At 42.5% G+C, this 16,276-nt stretch overlaps 1 long non-coding RNA gene across 1 annotated transcript in view; it reads left to right on the top strand.

Moving 5' to 3' along the window:
• Positions 1 to 4,892: 4,892 nt before the first annotated feature.
• LOC126995600 (uncharacterized) overlaps positions 4,893 to 16,276 on the top strand; it is a 95,082-nt gene continuing 83,698 nt past the window's right edge. The window contains exon 1 of the long non-coding RNA XR_007750448.1: positions 4,893 to 4,977. This is a non-coding gene — a long non-coding RNA (uncharacterized LOC126995600). The remainder of the gene's footprint in view (positions 4,978 to 16,276) is intronic.

The raw sequence follows: 16,276 nt of genomic DNA on the forward strand, positions 1-16,276 counted from the left end.
GACTACATAAGACAGCCAAAGGTACCTAATATGGTTCATTAGCGCTCAATAACAGGGAATCTGCTGTATATAGATGAAAAGGTCGTTCATGGGTCAATGCAGGTAACAGTACACACTTAATAGATATTCATGCCAAGGTATTGTGGTACTGAGTTATACAATTTTTGATAAACAGGACCGATGAATAACGACATAAAACTTTGATTGTCGTACACACACACATACTCTCTCTCTCTCTCTCTCTCTCTCTCTCTCTCTCTCTCTCTCTCTCTCTCTCTCTCTCTCTCTCTCTCTCTCCGGTGTGTTTGAATAATCGACAAGTACCTGCGTGCCTGTTGGACGGACGAGTCACACTCGTGTATAAAATCACAGGTTTGGGAAAAGAGAGGAAAAAAAGTATTAGAATTTCGCTCAAGGGATCAATGAAGCGGTCTCGTGGATGCTCGGACAGGTTCAGACAGGTAACGATGGAGAATACCTGTGTGTGTGTGTGTGTGTGTGTGTGTCATGCTATATTCCAAGGGTATTTATTATGATTTGTTTTTCTCTGATTCTGCCTTTTCAGGAAACAAGTTAGTCATTAAGTCATTCAGTCAGTCAATGTTCGTCTTTCAGTCCACCAGTTGTACACATGGAGTGTGTGTGTGTGTGTGTGTGTGTGTGTGTGTGTGTGTGTGTGTGGAAGCTCCACCTCCTCCTCCTCCTCCTCCTTCTCCTCCTCTTAGCCCATCCGTGATTCATCTGAATAGAACATCGGAGAAAAATCAGAAAATATGCAGACAAAAATCGAACAAAAAAGTGCAATGTGACTGTCGGGGATCACGAAGATTAACGTTTTACCGGGAAAAGAACCGAGTACAGAGGACGCAGTGATGTGACCTGTTGTTGAACCGGCTGCCCATTAATCATTGCTCGTATTGGACTCGTTCAATAATTCTTCCAATCTACAAGCGCTCACTTTTTTTCTCTACTTCTCTCTACGATTCAGTTCCTTTTATCGTTATTTGTTTTATCTATCTCGTTGCGTATACTGATGTTTGATCGCACAGCACACAGGATCAGGTGGAAGTGGACAACGGAGTAGTAGTGGCAGTACTGGTAGTAGTTGTAGTAGTTGTAGAAGCAGTAGTAATAGTGCAGCGGAAGCAGACAGACAAACAGGGGAAAGGGGTGAGCGGCAAAGTGTTGTTAGAGAAAGGGGAAGAGAAAAGGGGGGTAAGTGGCAGATGGAATAGGAAAAGAGAGTAACAGAGAGGTGGAAGGAGAGAAAGGAGAGCAATTGGGTTTAGGGGAAGGAGAAGAATGGTTCAACATGTGAGTGAGGGGAAGGGGGAAGGGGGTGCTGTTGAGTTATAGAAAATGAATAAAGTGAAGGGGGAGGATGGAGCCAGTGACTTAGGGGAAAGGGGAGGGGAAGGGGAGGGAGCAGAAGTGGAGTAATAGGAAAAGGGATAAGTGGATGGGGAGGATGCAGCAGGTGAATCAAAGGAAAGGGGAGGTGGAGGATGCAACAGCGAATCATGGGAAAGGGAATGATTCAACATGTAAGTTAGAGGAAAAGGAGGGGGAGGGTTAAGCAGTAAGGGGTAAGGGGAGGGAAAGGATGCAGCAGGTGGATCAAAGGAAAGAGGAGGGGAAGAATGCAGCAGGTATTAGGTAACAGGTGGAAACAGGTGAAGCAGAGGAAGGGGTAGATAAGAGGTGACAGGGGAGGGGGGGTAATATGACGGACGGATAGACTTTGCTGGCCTGAAGCGGCGGCGTCACTATAAATTCGAGGACCGTTTTATTCTCCGCGGAAGCTGCTGTTTTATGGAGCGTCGCTGCTCTCCAGGCTGGTGGCACTGTGATGCGTCGTGGCTTTTTTATGCGCGTGTTGCCGCTGCTGTTGTCAATACTCTCGACTCGTCACATCGAATTCGTGTTCAGTGCTATTTTTTTATTTTTATTTTTTTTATTTCAGTGCATACAAAAACGATACATGGAAAGTTGTGGTATTCGAAAATATTATCCAATGAACTGCTGCCTCAATTTTTTTTTTCATATTCCAAAAGTCAGTATTCAAAAAATTAGTCAGGATATTTTTTCCTATCAGAACAAATATTTCACCGCCAGATATATGTTTAGATCAACCAAAGTTTAGGTTTTCTTTGTCTTTTCGTATTGGTAGCGATAAATTCATTTCACACCCACTACAATAACCATTCACTCACTTAGCACCAACTCGACGCCTTAATTATACATTCTAACAAAATTAGCCTCGAAACACTCAGGGCGGCGATAAGACGATAAGACCCCTTAAAAAAAAAGCGGGAGCGAAAAAAAAAATAGAGAAACTTCATCCCGTCCATGTACAAATTCGATAAGATGCATTTACCTGTCCAATGTCAAACTCACCTGTCACCTATAAGACTATCCTTTTGAATATATGATCCACTTCACCGCCGCACCACCGATAAAACAAGACTCAGCTCCTCCACGTAAGAGCCCAGCAGGTTACCGGACTTTGCTATCGCAGTCTAATAGTGAAAGATTAGCACGAGCTAGAAGAGAAGCGAAGCAAGACCATGACCCAATCCTTGCCAGCTGACGGTGCGTGTGCGTTAGTGGCGACGAGGGTGTGAAGAGGTGTTTTAGAGCGAAAGAGGAGAATAAGAGAGAGAGAAAAAGAAGAGGAACACAAGGATGAGGAGGAAGAGAAAGAGGAGGAGGAGGGGGAGAGGATAACGAGGACAAGGATAACAATGAGGAGAAGGAAAAATAATAAAAAAAGAAAAGAAAATGGAGTGTAAATAGGAACCGAAAAATTAGGAAAAGGAAGAAAATGAGAAAGATGAGGAGGAGAAGGAAGAAGAGAAGGACGAAGAAGAGGAGGTTGATGAGTAAAATGAGGAAAAGCAGAAAAATAAATAATTAAAAGAGAAAAAAAAAGACAAACTGAAGAAGAAGAAGGAGGAGGAGAAAAAGAAACCGAGAGAAAGAAGAGGACCAGGAGGAGGAGGAGCAGGAAGAGGAGGAGAGGCTATGTGTGTGGAGTGGGCAAGGGGAAGCTCGAGGGGGGCTGGGGGAAGGAAGGGTGAGCCTGTAAATGGGTTCTTATGAGGGTCAGTTATCAACATTATACTCGAGTTATCAGAGCAAACGAGAGGAGATCTGCCCCTGTTTAACATAATAGAATGGCCGGCCAGACGACCCGCCGACGATAGAGAGGAACTGTTCTGCAGCCTCAGCGCGGGAGCTAATAATACCTTGCTCCTCGCCTCCTCTTCTCCTTCCTCCTCCTCCTCCTCCTCTTTCTTCCTTTTCTTCGTCTTCTTTTTATCTTCTCTTACTTTGGGGGGGCTTCGTGGTGCAGTGGTTAGCACACTCGGCTCACAATCGAGAGAGCCCGAGTTCGATTCCCGGGCGGAGTGGAAAAATTTGGGCGGCTTTTCCGATACCCTACGCCCCTGTCCACCCAGCAGTGAATGGGTACCAGGTATTAATCGGGGGTTGTGTCCCGTCTCCTGGGATCTGTTCTCTTCTCCTATAATTCCTTCCCCCTCCTGTCTCTCTCCGGCATATGACCACAGATGTTGCGTCGACTAAACCAAACATTCCATTCTCTTACTTGGGTCTTTTTTTTCTTCGTTCATCCATTCCTTTCTCCCTCTCTCTTTTTGCCTTCTTTATTTTCTTCTCTCTCTTTTTTTTGTTCCTGTTTTTTCTTGTTTTTGGTCTGGTTTTGGCCTTCCTGTTTTTGTTGTTCCTGTTTTTCTTCTTGCTCTTCTGCCTCTTCTTTTTCTTCTTCTTCTTCTTCTGCAGTGCAATTTTTACACACTCTCTCCTGCACTCATCCCACCGTCTTTTTCTTCCCCTTTCCCCCTTCATTCTCACAGCATTTATTCATCTCTCTCTCTCTCTGCAGCACCGGTTCACGCATCCCCAATACCTACTTGAAAATACGATGAAGCATTTTTGGAGATTATCGTCACAATTGAATTTTATGTTATGAGGAGAGTGAATCACCGAGGCCTCTGGTTCGGGAAGGAGGGAGAGGGAAGAGGGAGTGAGGGAAGGAAGGAAGGAAGAACGTGCGTGCATGGATAAACTTACAGGAGAGCTTGAGGGAAGAAAGGAGGGTGTGCTAAGGAGAGGAGAGGAGGACGAATGCTCAAGTTAGATAGAGATGAGAGGCTAGTAGTGTTTATGCGTTTAAAGATTGCAGCCTACTTATTATTTGTCATCTCACATATCATGTTTATTAATAGCCTACAGATGAGAACATAAAATATCGTGTAACTATTTTTACCGTAATAATATCCATGACCTGCTGAAGCGAGAAGGTTACGGAGGAGATAAGGTTAGTAGGCTATTTGACACTGAAAAGGATTAGTTGCTACAAAAAGCCTGCAATGCTTATCAAATTAAAACCTGTCAAGACTCACAATAGCAAAGTTATTGATTGTATTGATTTGCTATGTTCATATTCCTGCTCTGATGATCGCCATATTAATAAATCCCTTAGTTTTCATGTCGTTTTACTCTCGTTACGCATTTAAGTAAGGCGTCGGAAATGTGCAGTAAAACCTTATAAGATGTTCATGATTTATCCACCGTGTAGGATTTACAAAATAGCTGTTTTTTTTTCGCCACACCACAGGGAAGCACAAGGTTTTTATAGATTCCTGCATAAAAGAAAAGTATTATATATTGTCTTAGTTATTATCTCTTGGCTACAGAAATCATCTTTATTCTTTCTATTCCTTTAATCGTTATATTTTAGAAAATCAACCTTTTTAAGTAATTTGAGTATGTTTATCTAAAGATTTGCAGACATTATTCTGATATTTTTTTCCTCCCCAATACCATGACGCCCTCCCTGTCCCGCCCCGCCCGGCAGTTGTTATTCATTGGTGACGTGAGGATATAGTGTATCGTTGTGTGGGTGATTACTATGGATTACCGCCGCCCTAGTACACCTGCATCGTTTTCAGGGTAATGTACAGATAATATTTGAACCTGTTTGTCTTTCTTCCTCACTGTCTTTTCTGTGGATTGTCAGGGTAAGTATTCTACAATCTACATGATCTTGTCTGTCTTCCTTTTCCGACATTAACTTTTGGCGACGGCGGGAGACCGAGACTCTGGAAACTAACTTTTTTTTTAGTCTAGTTGACTGATTATATCCTCACTTTTTGTAATCTGTAATACTTTATGGTTCCATTTTTATATTGATGGAGGCTAATTGTGTGAAAAATAAGTGTGTGACGATAAACACAATGGCCAGGTGCAGGACATAGTTGTTGCGGACTAGGCTATTGGAACATACTATTGCTAATAATAAGTGTGATCAAAGTTCCACACACGATCCCTTCACAGGACATTCTATGAACTGTAGTTGTTAACCAGGTAATAAGTATTGACAATACTTAGAAAGAAAGGCGGTTAAAAACTGTTTGGACTGTCGAGTAGATAATCTGCTTTGCTAACGCTAATAATTAATAATGAATTACTGACGCCACCTTTCAGGAGCACAGAATTATTATTATGATACTTTCTCCTCATGTCCGTCGATGTTTAGTGTTACTGTGCATTGGTGCCGTTGACGTTAGTGGTACGTTTGATTGTTTAGTGTTTAAATAACAACCAATTACAATATTTGATCAGGTTAGACGAAGCACAAAGAAGAGACTTTGATTTTTTTTATCGAGGCGGAAATGCACTTACCCGTAGAGGTTACATTTTGATGCTGGTACAGATCAACTATTTTATTAAATTTTATTTTGATGTATTATGTTCCGGTCATCGGTTAATTGCTCTCAAAGTAGCGCACTCACATTGGCTTGAATAATGATGTACTCAAATGACTGGATCCGATTGATCTAGTTGTGATGCTCAGCGTAACCTTTGAAAATGCTACATATTGTCATTCTCCAAATTTTCCTTTCTGATTATCATACATATTTAAAAATGTTAATATATTTATTTTGATTATTTTTTCAATGACTGAACTTCAGCCAAGAATAGTTTAATATGAAGCCAAATGTATCGTCTCAAGATCATATAGTAATGTAATAATACCATTTAATATTGATGGAATAATAATAGCCTATTTTGTTCAACTCGTATGACGTCTTATTACACTTGTGTATACTTAACAAGAGTATCGAAAACCGTTTCTAATACCTTGACGAAGTGCTCGTATGCTGTTGCTTGAGTCTCTGACAGCGGTATGTTAAGCCAATATTAATGTGTCAGGTATGCGAAAGAATTTTTATTCCTTAAAATTTAAGCGAAGGACAATGCAGCGGGTCACCCGGAAAGTAATTTGGACGGAATTGTAGATATCAATACTACATCTCTTTCTTCATGCAATGAAAATAAGATTTTTTGTTGTTTTTGGATCCCTTGGTGTTCTCTCGCGGCATAAATATAAGAACACTGTCAGGACAAAAATACCCTTCACTACACTTTAAACACCTGACAGTCACAATGTAAAGTGTTTACGGAGCAACGAGGAGCAACTAGAGACAACGTACGACTAGCCTAATATCGAGCCTCATGCATGCATACTGGGGGCCTTGCTTGCACCGCACCAGCATTGGTGAGCGAGGACGTGCTGTTTTTGCCTTGTACGTACTTCTTTCACTCAGCTATGCATTCTTCTTTCTTGTCGACGGAGTATTCTTTTTCTTTTTCTGTCAGAGTCGTGTTAAACTATCGATGAGTTCTTGCGAATCTCTGTGTGTCTGTCTATCGGTTTGTACTGCTGTTGTTGGCTTGGTGTGCTTCGACGAGTCTCGTGATGGGTTCGTTCCTTGTATTGAAGTTCAGATTTTCATTGGTGATATTACATTTATTATGTTATTGATTTGTCGTGTGCGTACTCGGATGTCTTGCCATTCGTCAGGTTTAGTCTCTTTATCTGTGCTGATACCTATAGATGTGTCTGTATACTATGTGTTGCTTCACTATTCAGTCGCATTTGTGTCTATTCTTACTATTCTCTGCATTATTCTACCTGCTGTTTTTATATTCTTTTATTCAAATATCGCCTTCTACATTTTTTACTCCTTCCTTTTCCTCTGTTTTTGGTTTGGTTCACTACTGAATTGCTCTTGTTTATATTTTATTACGACCTTTACATTATTCTACTGGCTGTTTTATTATTTTATTTTGTTATTGACTCCCGTTTTTACTCTTCCCTCTTCTTTTCTATTTTCGTCTACGTTAACTCAGCATTGCTTCCGCCATTCCAACCCACCACTTAGCTCTCCTCTTTTATTTTTCCTTCTTTCTCTTGTCTTTTTTGCCCATTCTTTCCGTTTCATTCTCTTGTCTTTCTTGTTCATTCTCCCTCTTTCATTTTCTTCCTTTTCCTCCTTTCACTGGCCTTCCTTTTATCTCTTTAAATGTTTTTGACTTTAACTTTCTTCTCCGTTCTCTTGTTACCCTCCTCTTCCCCCCCTCCCACCGGGTTACACAGAACCAACACAAGGCCAGTTTTCCTTCCGGATCACGACGAAGCTTCCATTAAGCCGCGTCTGCCGCTTAAATATTCCCTGCTTGTTGCCTTGAACGATATGGTGTGTGTGTGTGTGTGTGTTCAGCATTTGTTTGCGTCACAGCTCTATTTTATATTATTTAGATTTTTTTATATCAGTTTTTTTTTGAGGGGGTGTGTAGGTGTTTCTTTAGTATTTATAGGCGTCACATCCCTTTTTATTTAATCCTTTTATTATATACTTGGTCTTTTATACCGGCTGCTCTTCTTTTGGTTTATGCTCTATAACTACTCTGGTCGTTTTAGCTTTTTCACGCGACATTTCTGTTCGTGTTTCTGCGTTTTCACATGCTAACGATCTGTCGTGTAATTTTTGAATGGTTTATCGCGTACGCTGTTATCATACGGTAAAATCGCTCAAATACGTGTCTGTCGTTTGTTTCCCGCGGGCCATACAACACATACATGATTAAATAAACGACTAATGCACGTAACGGGCCTGATATTTGAACTGTTAATGTCTCCACCGCTGGTTTATGGGGATAATAATTACGGGTGATTCGTATTTCCGGGCCATACAATCTATAGGGTGTAAATTAATGGTGATAATAATGTTTTTTTGCGTACTTACATTGTAGGGTGCGATGTGGTATTATTATTAATGTGACTAATTATTATACTGTTGTGGAGGTGTGCGTTATGTGTGGAAAATTTGTAGCCACACGCTGTTCATGTTTTTTGTAGCCCTGTGCATATTTTTATTGCCGGAAAGTGTAATGAATCTCTCTCTCTCTCTCTCTCTCTCTCTCTCTAATTTATGCATGGTAGGGTTAGCAGCATGTGTATTAGGCTGTATATTATGTAGCTCTTTTTTTTTGTGCGTGTTCTATTGTACCGCTGCATTTTTTTCCCTTCACAGTTAACCTTTTATTCTATTTCATGTTTTTTGTTTATTTTTTTCTTTGTTTCCTTTTATTTTCCCATTCATATACTTTTTATCACCTCTTTTTCTCAGTCTCTCTCCACTCTCTGAAGCCATCTATTTTCCCACAATTTCTTACTCGAAACTCCTCACAATATCGATCTCTCACTTCTTCATTAGTGTCTCAACAGCTTCCACTTCCTCTCTTTTATCCGTTTATTTTTTACATCTTCTACATCGCTTACCCGCCTGTATTTATTTTGCATCACTGCGCATCTTTCTACCACACTCTTCTTTATTTTTTCTTCTGATTATTTTGCATTTTGCGTTCTTTTTCTTACTACTATCAAAAGTTCATCTCTACATTCCTTTAATCCTTTTATTGACACTTATTACACTCGCTCGTTAACCTCATCCAATCAGCTGCTTGTGTGTGTGTGTGTGTGTGTGTGTGTGTGTGTCCGTCTCTCTCTCTCTCTCTCTCTCTCTCTCTCTCTCTCTCTCTCTCTCTCTCTCGGCTCATGTGGTCGGGTCCGAGGGTGTTGACAACGAGAGGGTGTTTTCCTTCCCTTCGCCTCGCCTTCCCCTCAACACGTCCGGGCTTTCTTAATAACCTCGCTGCTGCCCTGTTTACTCGTGTGTTGCGGAGCCCAGGTAGGGAGATGAGCGCCGGCCCGGAGAGTTACTGTGTGTACGAGGGAAGAAGGGACTCGGTGAATCCTTAAGGAGGAGAGAGAGAGAGAGAGAGAGAGAGATAAACAGGCAGAGACATGCATGCAGACGGACAAGTAAACAAACAAACAGGCCAGACAGACAGACACACAGCCAGACATATAGACATGCAGTTCCTTGTTGCTTTAATGATATTCTTCTGGCTTTGACTCTTTATCTAGTTTATATTTATTTTGTTCTTGTACCGTTTGCCGACCTTTTGTTTAATTGGGTATTCGCTTTCGTGTGTGTGTGTGTGTGTGTGTGTGTGTGTGTGTGTGTGTGTGTGTGTGTGTGTGTGTGTCGGCCTCGTATCTGTGTGCATGGTGTTACGGTGTTCGGTGTTGTTCTCGGCTAATTTGTATTCTGTATGACCCGTGTTCGACTACCTCACGATAAGCGAAGATAAATAAGCAAAGTAATGGCTCGTTAGTTTCTCTTCGTATATATATATTTTTTGTGTAACTTTTTTGCTGGTGCTGTTGTTTTATTGTTGCTTATCCTCTTCTCTTATTTATTTATTTTTTTTATTCTTTGCTGATCTTTTTTTTTTGTTCTTGTTCCTGTTATTTTTCTTTTTTTCCTTTTTCGTTTCTGGATAACGCATATACAATTAGCCTTTTTTTTATTTTTCTTTCTTTCAACGTTTTCTTTCTTCATCTTTATTTTTCATCATCGTCATCACCTCTTTTTCCTCTTCCTTTTCTTCTTCTTCGTCTTCTTTTTCTTCTTCTTCATCTTCTTCTTCTTCTTCTTCTTCTTCTTCTTTTTGTTCGTGTCTATAAAGCATACAGAACTGCGATTGTTTTTTTTTCATATTTTTTTCTTTATACTCTTTTTTTTCTTCTTCCTCCTCCTCCTCCTTTCGTCCCCGGTTAGGTTTATCAGTCAGGGAGTCAGTCACCTTGTACTACCTTCTCCACTCTCTTCCTCCCTTTCTTCCTCCCTCGGCTGCTCCCCTTCTCAACATCTACCAATTTCGAGCTTGTTTGTTTCTTCCTTCCTTCCTCCTTCCCTGTCTCCCTCTTGCCTCCTCCTCCTCCGAAACTCCAACTCACTCTCTCTTCCTTCATCCCTCCGTCGCTCCATCTCTTTCGTCTTTCTTCTTCTTCCCATTCTTCTTTCGTTCTGTGGTTCTTCCTCGCTTTGTTTTTGTGTCTGTCTTCGTATTCTTTTCTGTGTCTGCCTGTCTGTCTGTCTGTATATGTATTGGCTGTCTTTCTTTTTGGTTTTCTGTCTTTTTCTACGTTATTCTACTACTAAGTGTGAAAGTCCGTTCGATATCTTTTTTTTTTACTCTCTCTCTCTCTCTCTCTCTCTCTCTCTCTCTCTCTCTCTCTCTCTCTCTCTCTCTCTCTCTCTCTCTCTCTCTCTCTTCCACGCTTCTTAACCTCCCTCCCTCAAAAGCTTCTTCATTTACCCTCTTCCTCTTCCACTTCTCTCTCTCCCTTTCCTCCCATAGTCTCCCTCTTCCCACTCTCTCCCTCTCTTCCGACTCTTCCTTTCTTCCTACTCTCCCTCTCCCTCCATCACAGTTCTCGCACCGACCAACCAAGTAAGTAAGAAAGTGGGAAAGTAAGTCAACAAGCGGTTTGTCGGCCTCAGTTTAAGCTTGTTGACACCCAAACTGTTATTTTCCTTCCGCCGCCGCCCAGCTGAGCCTCGCCACACTCCGAAGTTTTCCACAACAACATGTCCACCCGCCCGCCCACCCATCCACCTACCCACACCAAGTCATCCTCACTCGCCCAGCTACCCACCACCTAGCCCCCCATCCACCCACGCTTCTACCCACTCATCCACCCACTCACTCCCATTTCCTCTCAGTCAGTCAACTACCTACCTACACCTAACCTCCCGCTCACCCACGCCTGTTTCCACCCTCTCATCCACCCTCTCATCCACCCACATCCTCACTCAGCCAGGTATCATCCACCGCTCTTTCTGTCTCCTCACCTATTCATTTCACAGCCTCACGCTCACCCATCCATCCACTCGCTCACCCCCACCTCCACTTAGCCAGCTGCACACCACCTTGCCTCCCGTCCATCCATTCACCCTCTAATCCACCCACACCCCTCCTCAGCCAGCTACCCACCACTCTCTCTACCACCCATCCAATCACTTATCCACCTACACCCCAACTAAACCAGCTACACACCACCCAGCCTCCTGTCCTTCCATCCACTCCACAATCCCATTCAACCAGCCACTTTCACACCTTCTTACTTACCCTTCCACCCTCTCTGCCAGTCATTCATTTGCACTTCCACTTTCCTCAACCATCCATCTACCAAATAGCTATCCACCCATCCTTGTATCTACCCAGTAATCCATCCAACCTAACAAATCAATGAACAAGGAATAAGGGACAAGCAAGGAGTAGATAAAGAAAGATTTTGAAAAAGGCATAAAAAAAGCAGCCATCCTCCCCTCCGCCCATCCATTCAGCCAGCCAGCCAGTCAGCCAGCCACCCAGTCAGCCAGCCAGTCAGCCAGCTGCCCACCCGCCTGGCTTTCAATCTTTCCCCCGCCCTGCCCGCCCTGTAGATTTTCGAGAGATATTCTCCTCCTCTAGGTTTTAGGCGAAGCTCCATGTTTTATTAGATTTGACTCTCTCTCTCTCTCTCTCTCTCTCTCTCTCTCTCTCTCTCTCTCTCTCTCTCTCTCTCTCTCTCTCTCTCTCTCTCTCTCTCTCTCTCTCTCGTGTTTTATTCGCTTTTGTTTTCATTTTTGTTCTTATTTTTTCCTTTTCGTCATTCGTTTAATTCTCCTTCGTTTCTTAAATCTGTCTATTCTCTCATTCACTTCCTATTGTCCTCCTCCTCTTGGTCTTCTTTCTCGCCCTTGTCTTCTAGTTTCGTTCATTGTTCTCTATCCTTTCATCCTCTTCCTCTTCCTTCTTCCTCCTCCTCTTTCTCTGTGTCCTTCTTTTCCTGGTTCTCTTTCGTTCTCCGTCCTCAGATCCTCCTTGTCCTCTTTTTCCCAACAAACCCGACCTTTTCCCCTTCTGTGTGTGTGTGTGTGTGTGTGTGTGTGTGTGTGTGTTCGAGGAGGGGAAAGGGAAAGGAGTGGACTGGAATGGAGTGATGGGAATAGGTGGAAAAATGGATACAAGGGGAAAAAAGTGAGGGGAGACAGAGGAGAGAGAGAGAGAGAGAGAGAGAGAGAGAGAGAGAGAGAGAGAGAGAGAGAGAGAGAGAGAGAGAGAGAGAGAGAGAGAGAGAGAGAGAGAGAGAGAGAGAGAGAGAGAGGTTGTAATACAGGGGACTGCGGTAGGGCAAGGATGGTGTGTTTAAGGGGAGAGAATAATTTTGAGTTAGCAGCAGTAAGAGGGCGAGGGGCGAGGGATGGGGTGCCTCCTTCATTCCCGTCTGGCTCGTCGTGTTGAGGTTAGTTAGTCCCCTGCTTGCCCTGCGTGGTGGTAGGGAAGAGGGAAGGCACGGATACGTAAACAAAGAGGTGAAGTAATAGATAGATAGGTGAACGTGTAGGTAGATAGATAAAAGTGAGTGTATGATTGAATTACGAAATAAATAAATGAAAAGAATGAACGAAGAAAGACAAAGTAAAAATTGAGAAAGACACAAGTAAGCAAAACGAATGGAAAGAGGAAAGAAAAAAAAATAGACAGAAGAGAGAGAGAGAGAGAGAGAGAGAGACGGACGTCAACAATTCATCATTTTTATCATCATCATATAGTCTTCCTCGATTGCATCCTCTCATCTCATCTTCTTCTTCCCTTTCTTTAATTTCTCTCTCTCTCTCTCTACACACACACACACTCACACACACACTCCTCTCACCGCCTTTCCCTTTCTTTCCCTTCCCTCCCCTTTTCCTTCTTCATCCTTTCCTTTCCCCCTTCATCTCAGTGCCTCTTCCTCCCACCCCTTCCCCTCCCCTTTCTTTCTCATCCATTCCCCTGCTCCTTCTTTCCTTTCCTTTCTCCTTCATTTCAGTGCCTCGTCCTTCCGCCCCTACCTCCTCCTCCTCATCCTTTCCCCTCCCTCTCCATCCCTCCCTTCCTCCTCGATCTCAGTGCCTCATCCTCCGTCCCTTCCTTCATGAGGCGGCGTCCAGCACAGGTCAACACAGATCTGATGAAGTATTTGCCCAGGCCACGCGTGTCAACATTTACGGTACAGCAGTTTTAAGAAGAGAGAGAGAGAGAGAGAGAGAGAGAGAGAGAGAGAGAGAGAGAGAGAGAGAGTGTTGGGTGTGTCAGTTTGTGGGGAAGGAAAGAAAGGGGTGGTTTATTAAGAGGGAGTGTGGGGGGGGGGGGGTTGTGTGTGTTTGTGTTTGTGTTTTTTTTATTAAGTAACACAAACAAACTGTCGTATGACTTTTTTTTCTGACATCACCATAGTCATTATTATTGTTATTATCATTATCTTTATTATTTACATCATTATCTTTACCGTTGTTGTCGTATCATCACCACCACCACCACCATCATCATCATCATCATCATCATCATCATCAGCGTTCCCTACTTTCTTTGTTTTCCCATCACATGCAGTATGGTTGACGATATCTAACCTCATCTGTGTATGTCCTACCTGGCCGCGTCCCTCCGACCGTGTGTCCGCCTGTCGCCGCGTGCTTGTCGACGTGTAGCGCTAAACACGCGAGCATAATGTGGGCTTTGCGCCTCACATTTTCATTTTCACTAATCTTCATAATGCTGATGCCCATTTGTAATTATTCATTATGATAATTGTAATTCATGGCCGACAGCGGATTATTCCCAGAGAGAGAGAGAGAGAGAGAGAGGGGGGGGGGTGGGGGTTGGTCAGTCAGTCAGTTAGTCTTATCTTAAAAGTTACAGGAAGCAAACAGATGAGGGAAATATGTTAGCGAGTTTATTTGTTTATCTATTATTTTATTCGTCTATTTTCTATCTTCGTTTACTTTTCATTATTTGCCACTTACATATTTGCATTTCCATATCAACTTATTTATTCTGAAACGTTTGATTTCCACAGCAACTTGGTCTCTCACTTTCTTTTATAATCCATAGTTTGCTTTGTTTATATCATCTTTCGAAAAATCTTTCACATCAAATTTTCAACTCTCCTAAAGTTGTTTCACTCAGTCTGATCTCTTGTACCATTTCTTTTCTCTACATCTCTATTTATATTTTCACTTGTTTATCTTCAGCGGTACTAAAGATTTTCATTTCAATTTCAAACATTATTTTCCTTTTCTTTACTCACTACGCTTCTCTTTACATCACCTTACTCCAATACTTCTTTTTTTTTTTTCGCTAGTCTCCTTTTTCCCCGTCATTCTCCTTCTATTAAACTTTTGTGTCGGTCATGGATTCTCTCTCTCTCTCTCTCTCTCTCTCTCTCTCTCTCTCTCTCTCTCTCTCTCTCTCTCTCTCTCTCTCTCTCTCTCTCTCTCTCTCTCTCTCTCTCTCTCTCTCTCTCTCTCTCTCTCTCTCTCTCTCTCTCTCTCTCTCTCTCTCTCAGTAATTTATCTGCAAGTAGGATTATTGGCCTCTGTTGATTCTTCATTTTTTTCTCGTAGATAACTTGTGAAATTCCTTTAAAATTCGTTACATTATGGTTTTAAGAATGTTGACCAGCGCTCTCACATATTTCCCTCACTTTTCTGATATTTTCTGTTCGAGAGAGAGAGAGAGAGAGAGAGAGAGAGAGAGAGATTGCCGTGTGCTGATGTGCTGTATGTGGTATTTGCTGTTTTAGGTTGTTTCCTTTAGCTCTAGGTGAGGAGTGTCGGTAGGCAGGTAGGCAGGCAGGTAAGCATGTGTTGGTGGTGGGCCGTGAGTCATTTTTGGGCGTGTCAGGGAGGCAGGAACCGTGGTTATATGTGTATGGGTGTGTGTTTCGAGTTTACCTGTTGATTAGGATGATTCAGTATCGCATTTATTCCTCTTCGATTGATATCTCTTTTTAGAAAGTTACTTGTTGTCTTTATGAATAATGATCAATAAGTATTTGTATTGTAGTGTGGCTTATTGTGGCATTATTGATGAAAGGTTAGTTTAGATTTATTTTTTTTATAATTTTCTGTCGGTAGGCTAAATCTAAAAAAAAAAAAAAAACATAAAAAAACGTATGAAGAAAGAATTGGTGCAGAATAGGGGTTTAATAATCGTGTGTTTTAATTCGCAGAAGCGCATCGAAAACAATCTGTGTAATAAGCAGGATAAATATAGAGTTCGTGAGTTTGAAATTGACTCACGGGCGAGCATCGACACCAGGAGGACAAGTGACGCAGACAGCCAACATTTTTCATAAATTTTGCTTTTAAAAAATCCGATTTGGAATTTTGAAAAATCCTCTTACCACCTAATATACCAAATGAAAAATATTTTGGCCACCAGCATTATGGTCGAAAACCCCGCACGTATTAACGAGGTGATGGTGGTGATGGTAGTGGTGATGGTGACAGGGATCGTGGTAGTGATTTTGGAGGTGGTGGTGGTGGTAGAGGGTGGTAGTAGTGATGGTGGTGGTGATTAAGTGGAAGTAATAGTAGTGGTAGCAATAGTAATGGCGGTGATGGTATGGAGATGGTGGGAGTGGTCATGGTCGTAGCGTTGAGAATAGTGATGGTGTTGTAGGTGGTGATGATGATAGTGGTTGTTATTGTTTGTGGTGGTGGTGGTTGATTTCCTAACTCTTCTCTTCTCTCCCTGTATGATCCCTCTACGCCTCTCTTCTTCACCCCTCACCCTCACCCTCATATGCATCACACCCCAGCCAGCCCTTTCCCTCCCCTTCCCCTCTCCCTTACCCTCACATGCACCACACCCCAGCTCTCACCCTCTCCCTCACCCTCACATGCACCACACCCCAGCTCTCACCCTCTCCCTCACCCTCACATGCATCACACCCCAGCTCTCACCCATACCTTCCATCCGATCGCCAGGCATGCACGACGCCCTCACTGCTTTAATTCCCGCCCAGATTATTATGATGCCTCTGCTCTCTCATGTCCTCCTCTCATTCGTCTCACCCACCCTATATAATTTCTCCCACAGTCATGCTTCCACACTCCTACACACACTCTCCCGTGGGCTGTACTATATCCGAGTAATCTAACACCTGATACATTAGAATTCATGGCATTATCACTCTTAAAAATACAAGACTAAATTTCACGGTGATACTTATTCTCCACAA

Source organism: Eriocheir sinensis, chromosome 8 (genome assembly GCF_024679095.1).
Source record: "Eriocheir sinensis breed Jianghai 21 chromosome 8, ASM2467909v1, whole genome shotgun sequence".
NCBI classification, from domain to species: Eukaryota; Metazoa; Arthropoda; class Malacostraca; order Decapoda; family Varunidae; genus Eriocheir; species Eriocheir sinensis.